Raw genomic sequence first — 14,975 nt, 5'->3', positions numbered from 1 at the left:
CTGCCTTTGGGGAGCTCTTTCAGAGTTGTGGCTGAGGCTCCAATCAAAACAAAATTTTCAGTTACAACATGGTTCACATCTGTCTTCCAAAAAAAAAAAAAAAAAAAAAACAGACAAAAAATAATTCCAAGACTGTTTACTTTCGGATAGTTTGTGGATTATTCTGCAATGGAACAATATTTTCCTATCCCTTTTAAAAAAANAGGGGTGGAGGTGGGTTTGAGCTTTAATCTTCCCCAGGGTTCTTGTCCAGAACTCCAGAATGCCTTGTCTGGCCTGCCTTTGGGGAGCTCTTTCAAAAATGAAGCTAGATGATCCCAGCTAGTTGATACTGCCGAACTCCAGCAAGAAAAGGGTGCCCTAAAAAAAAAAAAAAAAGAAACAGACAAAAAATAATTCCAAGACTGTTTACTTTCGGATAGTTTGTGGATTATTCTGCAATGGAACAATATTTTCCTATCCCTTTTAAAAAAAGTTTTTTTAATTTTTGGGGAATTGGGGAAGGGGTACAGTGTAGGGGAATTGGGGAAGGGGAACAGCCAAGTTGTTGTCCTTCAATCTTAGTTGTGAAGGGCACAGCTAGCTCAGCTCCAATTCCAGTCGCCATCTGGTCACCTGTTGGCAGCTCAGGGCAGCTCAGCTCAAGGTGCCATATTCAATCTTAGTTGCGGTGAGCATAACCCACCATCCCATGTGGGAGTCAAACCAGAAACCTTGTTGTTAGCAGCACATGCTCTCACCAGCTGAGCCATTCTGCCACCTGTTGACAGTTCAGTGGCAGCTCAGTTCAGGAGCACCTCACTGGCTCATGTGGGAATCGAACCGGTGACCGTGTTGCTCAGAGCTCACACTCTTAACCAACTGAGCCACTCAGCCGACCCCCAAATACACACTCTTGATGGTGAGTCTATGGGTACTTGGGTATCCATTCATAATTCATCTTTCCATTCATTCGTTCATTTATTCACTCCACAAGTTTGAGTGTACAAGAAATTTTCTTTTCTTTTTTCTTTTCTTCCACCCTCCCTCTCTTCTTTCCTCCCTGTTTTTTGTTTGTGGTTTTTTGTTAAATTAAATCTGACTTCTAGCCTGATCCTATCGGGGTAGAAGGGAATGAAATATTAGTTTTTATGGGGATTCCATCTTCCATATTTCCAGAAAATGGAAAAAGGTCTCTAGCACAGTCCTTCGGAGGAACTCATTGTCCAGGCCCAAAGGGTCCCTGAAAGTCTGGCATCTCTGCTGTTTCTAAACTGTGACTGGGGGTCATGAATCTTTAAAACTGTTATGCAATATGTGAAACATACAAAAAGGTATAAAAAAATAAAACAACATATCCACCACCTAGTTTAAATAATAAAATATTGCTTTATACACTTTAATTCTCTTATTTTCTCCTCCCCAATAGTCTTCTCTTCCTATCACCACACCCCCAACAGAATAACTAATATTCTAAATTTGGTATTTATCCTTTCCATATATTTCTTTATTCTCTTACTACATATGTAGATCTTGATTAAGCGAATATGTGTGTGTTTTATTGCTACATAACAACTACCACAAACTTACATATTTAGAGGCTTAAACAACATCCATTTATTAGCTCGCTTCTGTAGGTCAGAAGTCCAGGCAGGCTTGGCTTGGTTCTCTGCTTAGATTTTCACCAGGCCAAAATCAAGGGCAGGGGTCTTATCCGGAGGCTCTGGGTAAGAGTCTGTATCCAGGCTCATTTAGGTTGTCAGGGATTCCTTGTGGTTGTAAGACGGAGGTTCTCCTTTCCTGGAACACTGTCAGCTGGGGGTTGCTCTCAGCTTTTGCAGGCCACCAGTCAGTAATTGTGCATGAAATCCTTCTCACACTAGGAATGTCTCTTGTTTCCACTCTGTGACCAGCTGGAAAAAACTTCCTGCTTTTAAAGGGTTCATATGATTAGGTTAGTTAGAATCACCCAGATAATCTCCCTATTTTCAAGTCAACTGATCAGTAGCTTCAATTACATCTGCAAAAATGTCCTTTGCCGCATTATATAATCACAGGAGTAACTCGGGGACACAGGACCAAGGAGGCCATCTTAGAATCCTTCCTCCCTCCCCTGCTTTCTCTCCATGTGTTTATACCCTTCCTTTCTTTTCAGGTCTATACCCAACAAAAATGAACATACATTAACCATAAAACATGTTAGGATGTGCTTAGCAGGGATATTTGAAATAGCCCCATACTGGAAGCTACCCTAATGCCCATTATATTAGCTACCTATTGCTGCATTAAAAAATTGCTCTAAAATTTAGTGACTTAAAATGATAAACACGTATTATCTCACAGCCTCTGGGATCAGAAAATTGGGAGTAGCTTGGCTGGATGGTTCTGGTTCAGGGCTTCTCATGAAGTTACAATGAAGACAGGACTGCAGTCATTTGGAGACCTGACTGGGGCTGGAAGACCCGCACCCAAGCTCACGCACGTGGGTGTTGGCAGGAAACCTCATTCTGCACTGTGTGGGCCTCCCCGTTGTATTCATTCTGTTTACTTGCCATGATTTTTTTCCTCAGAGATTTCTATTTACTGTGTGTTGAGTCTTTCCTATTTTTAATATTTATAATTTTCTTTGAATCCTTTTCACCTCTTTTTAAATTTTGTTTTAACTTTCAATGTATTTTTCCTTTTCACCTTTTATTTCTCTTAAGGCATTATCTACGGCATTAATTCACTCTAGTGTTTTTCCAATTTGGCCTTTCTTTCTGAAATTACTTTTTCTTTCATTTCTAATTCTTTTCTGAGTTCTGTCACCTCATTTCAGTTTCTCTAACTTTGATTTATGTTGTTCTTTTATGTCTTGTATTATTTTTAACGTCTTTCATCTTCTTTCTAAATAGTTAAGGTTACGGTTCTTATCTGCTTTGTGGGCATGTCTTTCTGACATGCTTTCTTTGCCTGCAGGTGTTATTGTGGTTCTGCTTCTTACTTTCTTATAACTCTGTAATTGATTTGGCCTCAATACTTTTCTTTTGCTTATTTATACATGAAATTAATTTTCCTGAACTTTTAGAGGGAAGTGTGGGTCAGGGTAGCTCTTCTAACTTCACAGAGTTCCTTTTACTGTTATTTTCATGTAGTAATAAAAAAGATGGCAACATGCTTTGTAAGATTTCTTGGCTCTGTTCACCTTCCTATTTTTATCTGGGCCTTCTCTTGTCTTTATCTTTGTTGTCCCCATCCTGCTTAATTTTGCTTCTTCTCTTAGCAGTTTCTTTTCCATGTGGGAATCCTGTCCCAGCAGGGAGCCCTGACGGTCAGTCCTGAGAGTTCACAAGGGCTAAATCACTCCATTTATTTCAGACCTTGCCACAGGCTGCTTGCACTCACTCACTACTGAATTAGGCAAAACACTTCCAATTTCTGCTGCTTTCTCAAATTGATCCAGGAACACCTACTGGTTATTATGGCATCCTCCTGTTCTCAGTTCCATCAGAAGCCCACTACTTATCTCTGCTTTTTTCTGCACAGACACCAGTTCCATGCAGGTAGCATTGCCTTGTTCTTGCCCACTATTATTATGGGATTCATGGAAATACCATGCCACCTAATTTTGTTGTAAATGTGTTTTTAGTTTTTGTTTTTATTTTTAATTGAGGAATAATTAACATAACTAACATATTAATTTATATTTATTAACATTATATATACAACATAATGACTTGATATTTGTATACATTGAAAAATGATCACAATAAGTTTAGTTACCATCTGTCATCATATATAGTTACAAAAAAGTGTTTTTTTCCTTGTGATGAGGACTTTTAAGATTTACTCTCTTAGCAACTTTCAAATATGCAATGCAGTATTAACTATAGTCACTATGCTATACATCACATCCCCATGACATACTTATTTTATAACTGGAAGTTTGTACCTTTTGACCCCTTCATCCATTTCACCCTCATCCCCTCCACTCTGGCAACTACCAATCTTTTCTCTGTATCTATGAGATTTTTTTTTCTTTTTTGGTTTGTTTCTTTCTTTCCTTCTTTTTTTTACATTCTACATATAAGTGAGATCATATGGTATTTGTCTTTCTCTGATTTATTTCACTTAGCATAATGCCCTCAATGTCCATCCATGTTGTCTCAAATGGCAAAATTTCATTTTTTATGGCTGAATAGTATTCCTGTGTGTGTGTGTGTGTGTGACATTTTCTTTATCCATTCATCCATCAATGGCTATTGTAAATAATGCTGCAATAAACATGGGGTGCATGTAACTTTTTGAATCAGTGTTCTCATTTTCTTCAAGTAAATACCCAGAGTAAAATTGCTGGATCATATGGTTGTTCTACTATTAGTTTTTTGAGGAACCTCCATACTGTTTTGTATAGTTGCTGCACTAATTGACATTCCTAACCAGCAGTACACAAGGGTTATCTTCACATCCTTGCCAACACTTATTTCTTTTTTTGTTGATGATAGCCATTCTAACAGGTGTGAGGTGATATCTTATTGTGGTTTTGATTTGCATCTCCCTGATGATTAGTGATGTTGAGTATCTTTTAATGTGCCTGTTGGCCATCGGTATGTCTTCTTTGGAAAAATGTCTATTCAGATTCTTTGCCCATTTTTTAACCAGACTGGTTTTTTTGCTATTGAGCTATATAATTTCTTTATCTATTTTGGATATTAACCCCTTATCAGATATGATTTGCAAATATTTTCTCCCATTCGATAGGTTGTCTTTTTATTTTGTTGATGACTTCTTTTGCTGGGCAACTTTTTAGCTTGATGTAATCCCACTTTTTTATTTTTGTTTTTATCACCTTTGCTTTTGATGTCAAATAAAAAAAAATCATTGCCAAGACCAATATCAAGAGCTTACTGCCTATATTTTCTTCTAGGAGTTTTATGACATTCAAGTTTTTGATCCATTTTGACTTAATTTTTGTGTGTGGTGTGAGATAGTAGTCTAGTTTTCATTCTTGTATGTGTAGCTGTCCAGTTTTCCATGGGTTTTTAGTTTTGTTAATTGTTCTGTCTGCCTTTATGTAGGGATTTACGGTAAAACACTGTGCCTCTGCCATAGCTATTTTAACAGAATTCCAATATTCTACATCTTCTTGTGGATGGTGGTGGAGTGTGTTCACTTTGTACAAATTCATTGAGCCATGCCCTTCATATTTGTATGTATATTATAAATCAATAGAAAGCTTATCCCTGTATTAGTTAGGGTTCTCCAGAGAAACAAAACCAATAGGATGTATGTGTGTATATATAAATAATACACATATTACATTGCAGTTCAAGTCTGAAGGCCATCTTAAAATTTGCCATATCTTCCTGAAAAGAACCTTAACTTGAATAAATAGATGAGACTCAGTGATGCTAAGTATTATAACTTGCCCAAGGTCACAGCTACAGAGTAGTGCATCCTGGAGTAAAGCTTAGCTCTCCCTAATGCCAGAATCCATGCTCTTTCCACTACACCAGACAAAAGGCGTTCTAATGGGGTCTGGCCCCCGCTTCACAGCTACTTTTCAGGTCCAAAACACCATCCTCCTCAACAGGGGGGTATAATGATTTCTGACTGTTCTCACTACTTTTACCTTCCACACACAGCAGCCAGAGTGATCATTTCAAGATGGAAATTTGATTCCATCACCTAGAACACTTCAGTGGTGTGTCACTGTCTCAGTCTTTACAGCCTGCTATAACAAAAATACCATGGATTGGCAGCTTAAACAACATTTATCTCACAGTTATGAAGGGTGGGAAGTCCAAGATCAAGGTGCTGGCAGATTCGGTTTCTGGTGAGAGCCCACTTCCTAGTTTATAGATGATCATCTTCTCACTGTGTCCTCACATGGTAGAGGGGTAAGAGAGCTCTCTGAGGTCTCTTTTATAGGGACACAATCCCATTCATGAGGGCTCCACCCTCGTGATGCAATCAATTCCCAAAGGCCCTACTTCCCAATACCAGGTTTTAGGATTTCAACATATGAATTTTGGAGTGACAGAAACATTCAGTCCATAATAATCATTAAGAATATAGGTGTAACTTCTATGATAAAGACAAAAAACAGTAGTTTAAACAAGTGAGAAATTTATCAGTTTGTCACATATAGTCTAACAGGTCAGGGCTGCTATGACTGCTCCCCGGTGACGGGGATCCAGTTTCTCTCTATCTTGTTGCTTTGACATCCTCAACATATGACTTCCATCTCATGATCTGGCTCCTCCAGCCCCCACTATCATGTCTGCATTCTGGCCAGTGAGAAGAAAATAGGAGAAAATGGAAGCCTGCCCTTCTGCTCACAACCCACTGGTCAGAACTTGGTCACATGGGCACACCTATATGCAAAGGAGTCTGGGAAATGGGGAGCCATGTGCTGAGCCGAAACTCTGGGGTTTGAATACTAAGGAACAGAGGGGAAAGAAATGGATACCGAGGGACAACTAACACTTTGTGCCACAGTATTTTCTGTTGCTCTTACAAAAATACTTTTCATGTCTCTTGGCTTTGCCTTGCCAGGCTCCAGCCTCACCTCTCAGCACAATCCCCTCACTGTCTGCCCTCAATCACATTCTCCATCTTTCAGTTCTTTGAGTGTTCCATGCTCTCCCCACCCCCACCCCAAGGTCTTTGCAATAACTATTCCTTTTGCCTGGAATGCTCTTCTCCCACAATCATCTAGTTAACTCCCACTCATTCTTCAGATGTCAGCTCAAATGTCATTTCCTCAGGCAGACCTTCTTGATTCCATTCTAAAATAGGTATTTTTCTTAACTACTCTTTTCCACCATAAACCCTTCCTCTATAATACTTAATTCAGTTATAATTGTATGCCTATTTGATAATTATTCAACTAATTGTCATCTCCTCCTCTAAACTGTAAGTCAACAAAGGCAAGGCCATTTCAGGTTTGCTCACTGTTGTATTCCCAGCACCTCGCAGAGTACAGGTGACAAATATTTGTTTTCTTTAATGAATGGACAAGTGAGTCATGTAAGTCCTTAATTAAAATTGTCTGGATGATACTGAGAGGACAGCTTTAGTTGTGTGGACAAGTTCTCAGACCACATGGCTTGATCTAGAGAGTTCTCAGCTTTGCAGTCACGATAGCACATCTGGATGACCTGAGTCTTCCTGTGAGCAGAGAGTGGGTTGTTTGAATTCCACACTATAATGCTTTATGCTAGCATCCAGTGCATTGCCCTCTTGCCCGACTGCAAATAGATCCTGCTAGTCCTTCAGCATTTTGCTTTGATGAGGTTGTATTAAGAAAGAAGCCAGGCAGGTTGAATCCTGCCAGGTTGCATCTCTGCACAGAAACTCCCACAGCTGCATTGTGTGGCTAGCTGGCTGCTCTCAGGTCCAGAGCTCAGAATATCCAGAAAGGGGAAGCACTTGGGAGTGCCCAATAGAGTTAAAATGAGGTAAACTGAGACTTTCTGCAAGTCAAAGATTTAACTCCCCCTTCTGCATATTCCAGGTTCAAACACAAAGACCTCTGCACACTTCGGAGTTATATATCTGGATGCTTTTGGCTACTAGTCACAAAAGACTTGTTCTCAGCTAGCTTAAACAATAAAGAGTATCTAGTCACATATTACAAGGAGTCTGCAGGCAAGACAGCCCAGGATTCTTTAAAATTCAGCCATTGAAACACTCCGTAGAGGACTTGAATTCTTTCCATCTCCATTGTATATGAATGGTTCTGCCCCTTGCTTTTTTCATTTGACAATATATCGTACCATTTCAGACAGGACATAAAGAGCTACCTTATTCTGTTTTCTTTTTAAACTGAGTAGTGTCTCATTTTAAAGAGAGATCATAATTTATTTAACCAATCCCCTCTTGAACATTTATTTAATTTGTTTCTTTTGCCGTTACAAACAATAATGTGATGGATATTTGTATCTAAGTTATTTCACATGTGAATGCATCTTATGATAAATTACTAGATAAATTGCTGGGTCACAAATATATGCAGCATTTATAATTTTGATAGGTATTGCTAATCTGCCTTCCTTACAGGTTGTACCAATTTATACCACCACCACCCCCAAATGTGTACAGCAGTACTTTAAATCTTGTTGACACCTTAACTTAAAAATTGAGTGGAAAAACTATGGTGGATGTATGAATGGTTTCTGCATAGGGAAACAGTAAGGAGTTGCATATTAACCGAGTCATTTTAACTGGTAGCAACTCAAGCCTCAAGCCTCCTTTTCCAAAAATCATTAATCTCTATGACTCTCCAACCCCACCATTGCCTCAGGGTGCTAGGCTACCATGAGCAGTCCACATTTCAGAACTTAGACAGTATCTGTAACTTATTCTATCTACAAACAGCTAGATGTCTTTTCTCCCCCTCTCCACCTAGCCATCTCCTAGTCCTTCTTCAGGCTCACTTGAAATGTCCCCTCCTCCATCAAACATTATCTGACACCCCCAGGCAGAAATAGTCACTCTTCTCTGCTCTATAGAATTTTGTTCACACTTCCATCATAGCACGGATCACCTGTAATATAATTATCCACTTACCTATCTGTCTTCCACACTGCGTTCCCCAAGGATAGAAAACTCACTTTCTTCATCTTTGAACCAGCATCTCAACGTGTGGTGCCTGGCACATAAATGGTCTGCAGTAAAGGCTTGCTGAAATAAAATTAGGCAAGGGCACAGTTTTATAGTACCTGGTGGCAAATATAACAGTACTTCTCTTATTCCTTTTCTGGTGATGTTGATCAGAGGGTCAAAACTACAGACACTTCTGAATATTTATTTCTTTTTTATGTTTCTGGACTTTCTCCTTCTCCTGGAATCTGTTCTGTTCTCTGCTATGTCCTCAGTGCCTAGAACAGAGCCTGGGAGACAACAGGCATTTCATAAATAAATTTTGAATGAATGGGTATCTCTGATTAGAAGAAAGATCTACAGTGCTGCTGAGATTTTTTTTTTTGCCTATTTGATGTGAAGATCTGTAACATTATTAACCAACTTGACCTAATTGGCATTTATAGAACACTCCTCTCAACAACAGCAACATACACATTCTTTTCTGTCAGATATGCTGGACTGAAGCTTGGGAGAGGCATCTATGTAGGAAACAGATTTGAGAGTCATTATCATTCAACAATTCAGAGCACCTTCTACATAGCAGGCACTATGCAGGGGGCTAGGGACACAATGAAAAGAGAAAAAGCTGACTCGGACCCTATTCTCCTGGAATTTACATCTAGAGTGCAAGACAATCAAATAAATCTCACCAATAAATTTGTAATTACAGAGGCGGTTTTGTGAGAGCATATATCAGGGAATGCTATCTTCCCCGAGGACGAGACATTTGAGGTAGATCAAATGTCACTAGATAAAACACCAAAAGCACAAGCAACCAAAGAAAAAGCAGATAAATTGGACTTCATCAAAATTAAAAACTTCTATGCTTCAAAGGATACCATCAAGAAAGTGAAAAAGACAACCTAAGCACAAAAGAAAATATTTGCAAAACATGTATCTGATTATGGACTTCTATCTACAATAGAATATATTAAGAACTCCTAAAACTCAATAATAAAAAGACAAATAATCCAATTAAAAATGAACAGAGGATTTGAACAGACACTTATCCAAAGAAGATATACAAATAGCTAACAAGCATGTGAAAGTATGCTCAAAACCATTTGCATGAAGGAAATGCAAGTCAAAACCATAATGAGGTACCACTTCACACCCCAATGGATGGTTAGAATAATACTTTTTAAAATGGAAAACAAGTGTTTGTGAGTGTATTAGTTGGCTAAAATTGCTATAACAAAATACCATAAACCAAGTGGCTTAAACAACAGAAATTTATTGTCTGTAAATTTACTTAGCGTTTTGGAGGTGTTAAAAGACAAACAGGCACATTTCAATTTTTAAGAGTTTATTTGAGTATACATTGATTCAAATTGGGCAGCATCTAATCTAGCAGATAAAGAGGAGCTCGGAGGAGCTGTACAAAATTAAACACCTTTATAGGCAGAAGAGAGCAGGGGTAAGAAAGTTGTACTAGGCAAAAAAAGTAGGTTGATTACTGCAAGGTTACTTTCCTTTTGGGGATGACAGGGGTCTATCAGGTAGATTATCTCACTAGCTGATCAAGTGATTCTTGATTGACTGGTTTAAGATTCCATTTCTGGGAGAGCCGAAACTGTAATAAGTCTCAGTTTGGTGATGTGGGGCTTAACATAAGTGACTCCATTTTGGGCCTGTTGCCATTGTTTTAACATAGGCTAGAAGTCTGAGATCAAAGTGTCAGCAGGACCATGCTCACTCCAAATGCGCTGAGGAAGAATCTGGTCCAGGCCTCTCTCCCAGCTTCGGGGAGTTCCTTGGCTTGTGGCGGCATAATGCCAATCTTCACATGGTATTCTCCCTGTGTCTAGATTTCCCCTTTTTACAAAAGACACTAGTCATATTGGATTTAGGGCCCAACCTACTCCAATATGACCTCGTCTTAACTAATTACATCTGCAGTGGCCTTATTTCCAAAGAAGTTCATATGCGGCAGGTGGGGTAAGGACTTGAACATGAATTTTGGAGGGACACAATTCAACCATAATAGCAAGGACATGCAGAAATTGGAACTTTCATACAGTGCTGGTAGAAATGAAAAATGGTGGGCCACTTTGAAAAACAGTCTGGCAGTTTTTCAAAATGTTAAACATAGATTTACTATATGATTTAGCAATTCTACTCCTATAGGTATATACCCAAGAAAATGAAAACATGTTCATACAAAAAATTATACACAAATATTCATAGCAACATTATTCATAATAGTCAAAAGGTAAAAACGGCCCAAATGTTATTCAATTGATGAATGATAAACAAAACGTGGTATATCATACTATGGAATATTATTATTACTTGACAATAAAAAGAAATGAAGACCTTAAACTTACACAGTGTCATATGTCAATTATATCTCAATAAAAAAATAAAAAGAAATATTAATACACGCCTCAGTATGGCAGCATGGATGAACCTAGAAAACAGTATGCTAAGTGATAGAAGCCAGTCACAAAAGACCACATAATGTATGATTCCATTTATAAGAAATGTCCAGAATTGGCAAATTTATAGACAGAAAGTAAACTGGTTGCCTAGGGTTGGGGAGATTTGCAAGGGGAGGGGGAATGACTACTAATGGGTATAAGGTTTTTTTCTGGGGTGAATATTAGAACATTTTTAATATTCTAATATTGATTGTGGTGATAGTTGCACCAATTTAGAATATACTAAATTGAACTTTAAACTTTAAATGGGTAAATTTTATGGTATGTGAATTATATTTCAATAAAGCTGTTATTTAAAAAATATTATTATATTATATTATAATATTCCTATTATAAATAGGAATAAATAAACTCCTTACCATGAAAAAAAAAAAAGAGGGAAGGGGAAGAATATTCCAACAAAAAAACAATCATCAGGTGAGCTCAAGAATGGCAACAATTTTTGCCTGCTTTGTTTGCTGTTATTTCTCCAGCACCAAAACAACCTCTGGAAAACAGTAGGTATAAATAAAATAGTATATATATGTATGTATAAATAAAATTATACACACACACTGGTGTCAATATACACACATATTATACATATATAAACATATATATGTTAGTATAAATAAAATAGTATATGTATATAAATAAAATAGTATAGATACATATATTTCATATATATTTATATGAAATAGATGAAGGACCATATGCAAAAGCTTTGTAATCAGGAAAAGAGCATAGCTCGTTGGAGAAATGGAAGAGCGTGTTTAACAGGGATGACCTGGAGAGGACTGGGTCTGACCATGCGGGTCAGATTTGGATCTTAATCCTAAAAGCAAGGGAGCTACTGAAGGATTTTAAGTGGAGGTGGATCAGATTTACATTTAAAAAGAATACTGGTAGCCGGGGAGAGTCAATGAAGATAAGGACTGAAAAGTTGGATTGAGCAACAAATAAGTTAGTGACCTTGGACAAAAATCAGTCCAAGTGGAGAAACGGGGTGACTAATTTTGAGAATTGGAAAGGAAGCGGAACTGGCAAAAGTAAACTACACTTGGTAAGCCCTCTACATATTCTCAAGTCTCCAGGGAAACCGACCAAAAATATACTAAGCTTAAGAAGTAGCAAAAGACATGTTCACATGCATATTCACACACAGTTGGTTGATTCACCAGTTGAGTGTTTCTATTCAAGGATTCCACACTTACCCTGACACAAAAGGAGGACCCAAGGCTGAAGTTTTTCCGCTGTTCTTTCCCACCAGATGCTGGCCTTCTTTCATCACTGGCAGGACAGAGAGAAGGCTGCCATCATCTGAGATTTGGAGGCACTTCAGACACACAACTTGTTCCCTTTTAGCTTTACCAGGCCTCTCATCTGGACTATTTACAACTCAGAACCCAAAGGTAGACCAAATAGACACACTTAAGCCCTACTCACTGACGGCTGAAGGTGAAAGGTTTGGAACAGGGCACTCGTTCCTGGTGTGACCAGATATCTGAAGTGAGAACCAAAAGAGCTGGGTTCTAGTTCTAGTTCTGCCAGTCACAATAGCAACGCCTTGGGCAAGAAACTTAACCCCTCTGGGCTTTCATCTCATCTCAAAAATTAAGAGAACAGACAGGCACCCTGTCCTGATCAGAGTGATTAGGAGACAACAATTGTGTAAGGGCAGATCTAGCATCTGTGAGGCCTGAAGTTTATATCATTCATGAGACCCCTTTAAGAAAAATATAAAATTGTAAACACAAAATTAGGTACAAGTGTGAATATATATTTGTACTGAGAAATTACATTAAACTACAAAATTTCTGAATTAGTACATACCCCAAAAAAATCATGAAAAGTTTTAAAATAACATATTCGTTAAATTAACTGCCTGACACAGATACTTTTTTGTTCACCATGTTTTTTGGCTGCATATTCTCTAATGGCCTCCTCAAAGAAAATTATGCTTTCTGTGGAGAGAACAGGAAGATAATTCAGTCTTTTCTCTCTCAGCTGATAAAAATTTGTTCTTTATTATTGCTAGTTTAGAAAAGATTCTTACAGCCTCCCAATTCATTGTTTTAGGATGGTTGTCAAAGTTGGGGAAATCTCTATCAAGCTTCTTTTCTTTATGAGCTATAAGATTTCAAGGAATTTCACATTCTCTTGTGCAGTAATTAATCTTTTGCATCTCCTCATTCTTCTGGTGCTGGATATCCTAGGACTAAAACCGGTGGCACCTTTAGGTCACCATGTTTGTAATTCAGCGCAGTCGGGTATGGAGGATTCTTGAAGGCACTCCTTCACCAGGAAGGCTGGCAATAACTTAAACATACACATGGAACACGCACCACTTAACTCAAATGAAGAGTATTCCCTACTCCAAAATGCCCACGGCCACTTCAATGCCCCCGAATAGGGCAGTCTTCAAGGAAAGACAATGATCATAACAGATTTGGGTTAAAATATCTTAGTTTGACTAATTTTATAAGATGTGATTGTAGGATCTCTTCCACGGCCATAGACTGGGGCCTGGGCAAGTGAGGGGCCAGAGGTGACGTTTCATCAGCGTCAGGGCAAATCACTTCTGCAGCCACAAAGGCTCATGAAAAGGCTGAGCCAAAGTGGGGAACGTTACTCGTGTTTGGAGGAAGGTACAGCGGCCCTGGCTGAGCTCTGTGGGGGCAAAGGGGCCCTCGCCAATTTGGCTCGCAGCGCGCGGACGGACCGTGGTAGCTGCCCCGTGAATGAAGCTGTGGCAGCTGCCAATTAAACCTCACGCAGAGGTCCCCTCCCCCGCTAAGCCAACTTGTCCCAATGCGCAGCCCTCTCCCTCGCCCTCCCCCTGTGCCCGCTCTATGCCCAGAAGGGACGGAGACCTCCGACCCACCTCGCGTCTCAGCAGGACTGAGTCTCCGGTTTCAAACGGGGCGCGCTGCGTCGGGTTCGCCCCTCACTTCCGCCTGTAAACCCGCGGGTCCCGCCAGATCTCGCGATCTCGCTGCTTCTCGCCTGCCAGAGCCGACCCAGGAGACCCGCGCCCGGGGTCTGCTGCTGCTGGTTGTTCTGGGTGGTGATGGGGACTCGGGCTCTTCGCCCGGCCGCGACAGGGCTATTAAGGCTCCCTGGCTCATTTAAGTCCGCTCGGCCGTAAGGGCTCAGACCAGAAGCCTAAGGGCAGGGAACCACCTTCCACCCGGTGTTCATGCTCCTGAAGTACTACTGCCTTATATGGGTGATAAGGACTCAGATATTAATGACTGCCTCTTCTAGGTGCTTAAAGGGTGCCAGATACCGGGGTCTACACACGTTGTCGCATTTAATCCCCAGAATCACCCAGAGAAAGGCCAGGTTTTTTTTTATCCTCGTTATACAGATGGGGAAACTGAGGCTCAAAAGTGAAGGAACCTGCCCAGGGCTACAGAAAGGATGTGACCAAAAACTCGAACCCAGGCAGTCTGACTTCAGTTCTAAGGCCTCATTGCTGTGGTAGAGCAATGTGTCAACAAATCCCGCCAACGTCTAGATTCCTAGAGGACAGTGTAGTTCCGTGAAAAGTGTCCTGGCTTTGGGTTCACACAGATTCAGGTTCACGTGAAAATCCAGACACTTTCTATGTTGTGTGACTTTGAGCAACTTCCTTAACCTTTCTGAGACTCTTCAACTAATGGATGGGGATACTACTACTTCATGGGATCATTGCGAGCATTGGATGTGTGTTCAGAACCTACTCCAAAATAAGCTCCCAATAAATGGAAGCTACTGCTAATTTTTTTTATCCCCTTACATGTTGTACAGTGTTCAATGTGTAGGAGGTACTGTTATAAACCATAAGTGAATGAATGGAAGAAGTGAAATAAGTCTGGCCAGACACTAAGTGGTCCTCGCCTCCAGCCCTCTAATCTCTTACTCCCTTCCCTGATGTGGTGACATCTCAAAAGGCTTACAATGGGA

The 14,975-nt window shown here is 39.7% G+C and overlaps 1 long non-coding RNA gene across 1 annotated transcript; it reads right to left on the bottom strand.

Annotated features, from left to right (window-relative positions):
• Positions 1–1,641: 1,641 nt before the first annotated feature.
• On the bottom strand, positions 1,642–13,997 carry LOC109380567 (uncharacterized). The gene is made up of 4 exons (XR_002123528.1): positions 13,912–13,997; positions 12,242–12,317; positions 8,533–8,646; positions 1,642–1,909 (listed from the first exon to the last, which is right to left on the bottom strand). It is a non-coding gene; the product is annotated as an uncharacterized LOC109380567 (long non-coding RNA).
• Positions 13,998–14,975: the final 978 nt, after the last annotated feature.

The sequence above is a fragment of the Hipposideros armiger genome, unplaced genomic scaffold (assembly GCF_001890085.2).
Source record: "Hipposideros armiger isolate ML-2016 unplaced genomic scaffold, ASM189008v1 scaffold_38, whole genome shotgun sequence".
Classification (NCBI taxonomy): Eukaryota; Metazoa; Chordata; class Mammalia; order Chiroptera; family Hipposideridae; genus Hipposideros; species Hipposideros armiger.
Note: the sequence above shows the minus strand (reverse complement) of the source record. Positions and strands in the feature narration are given on the sequence as shown.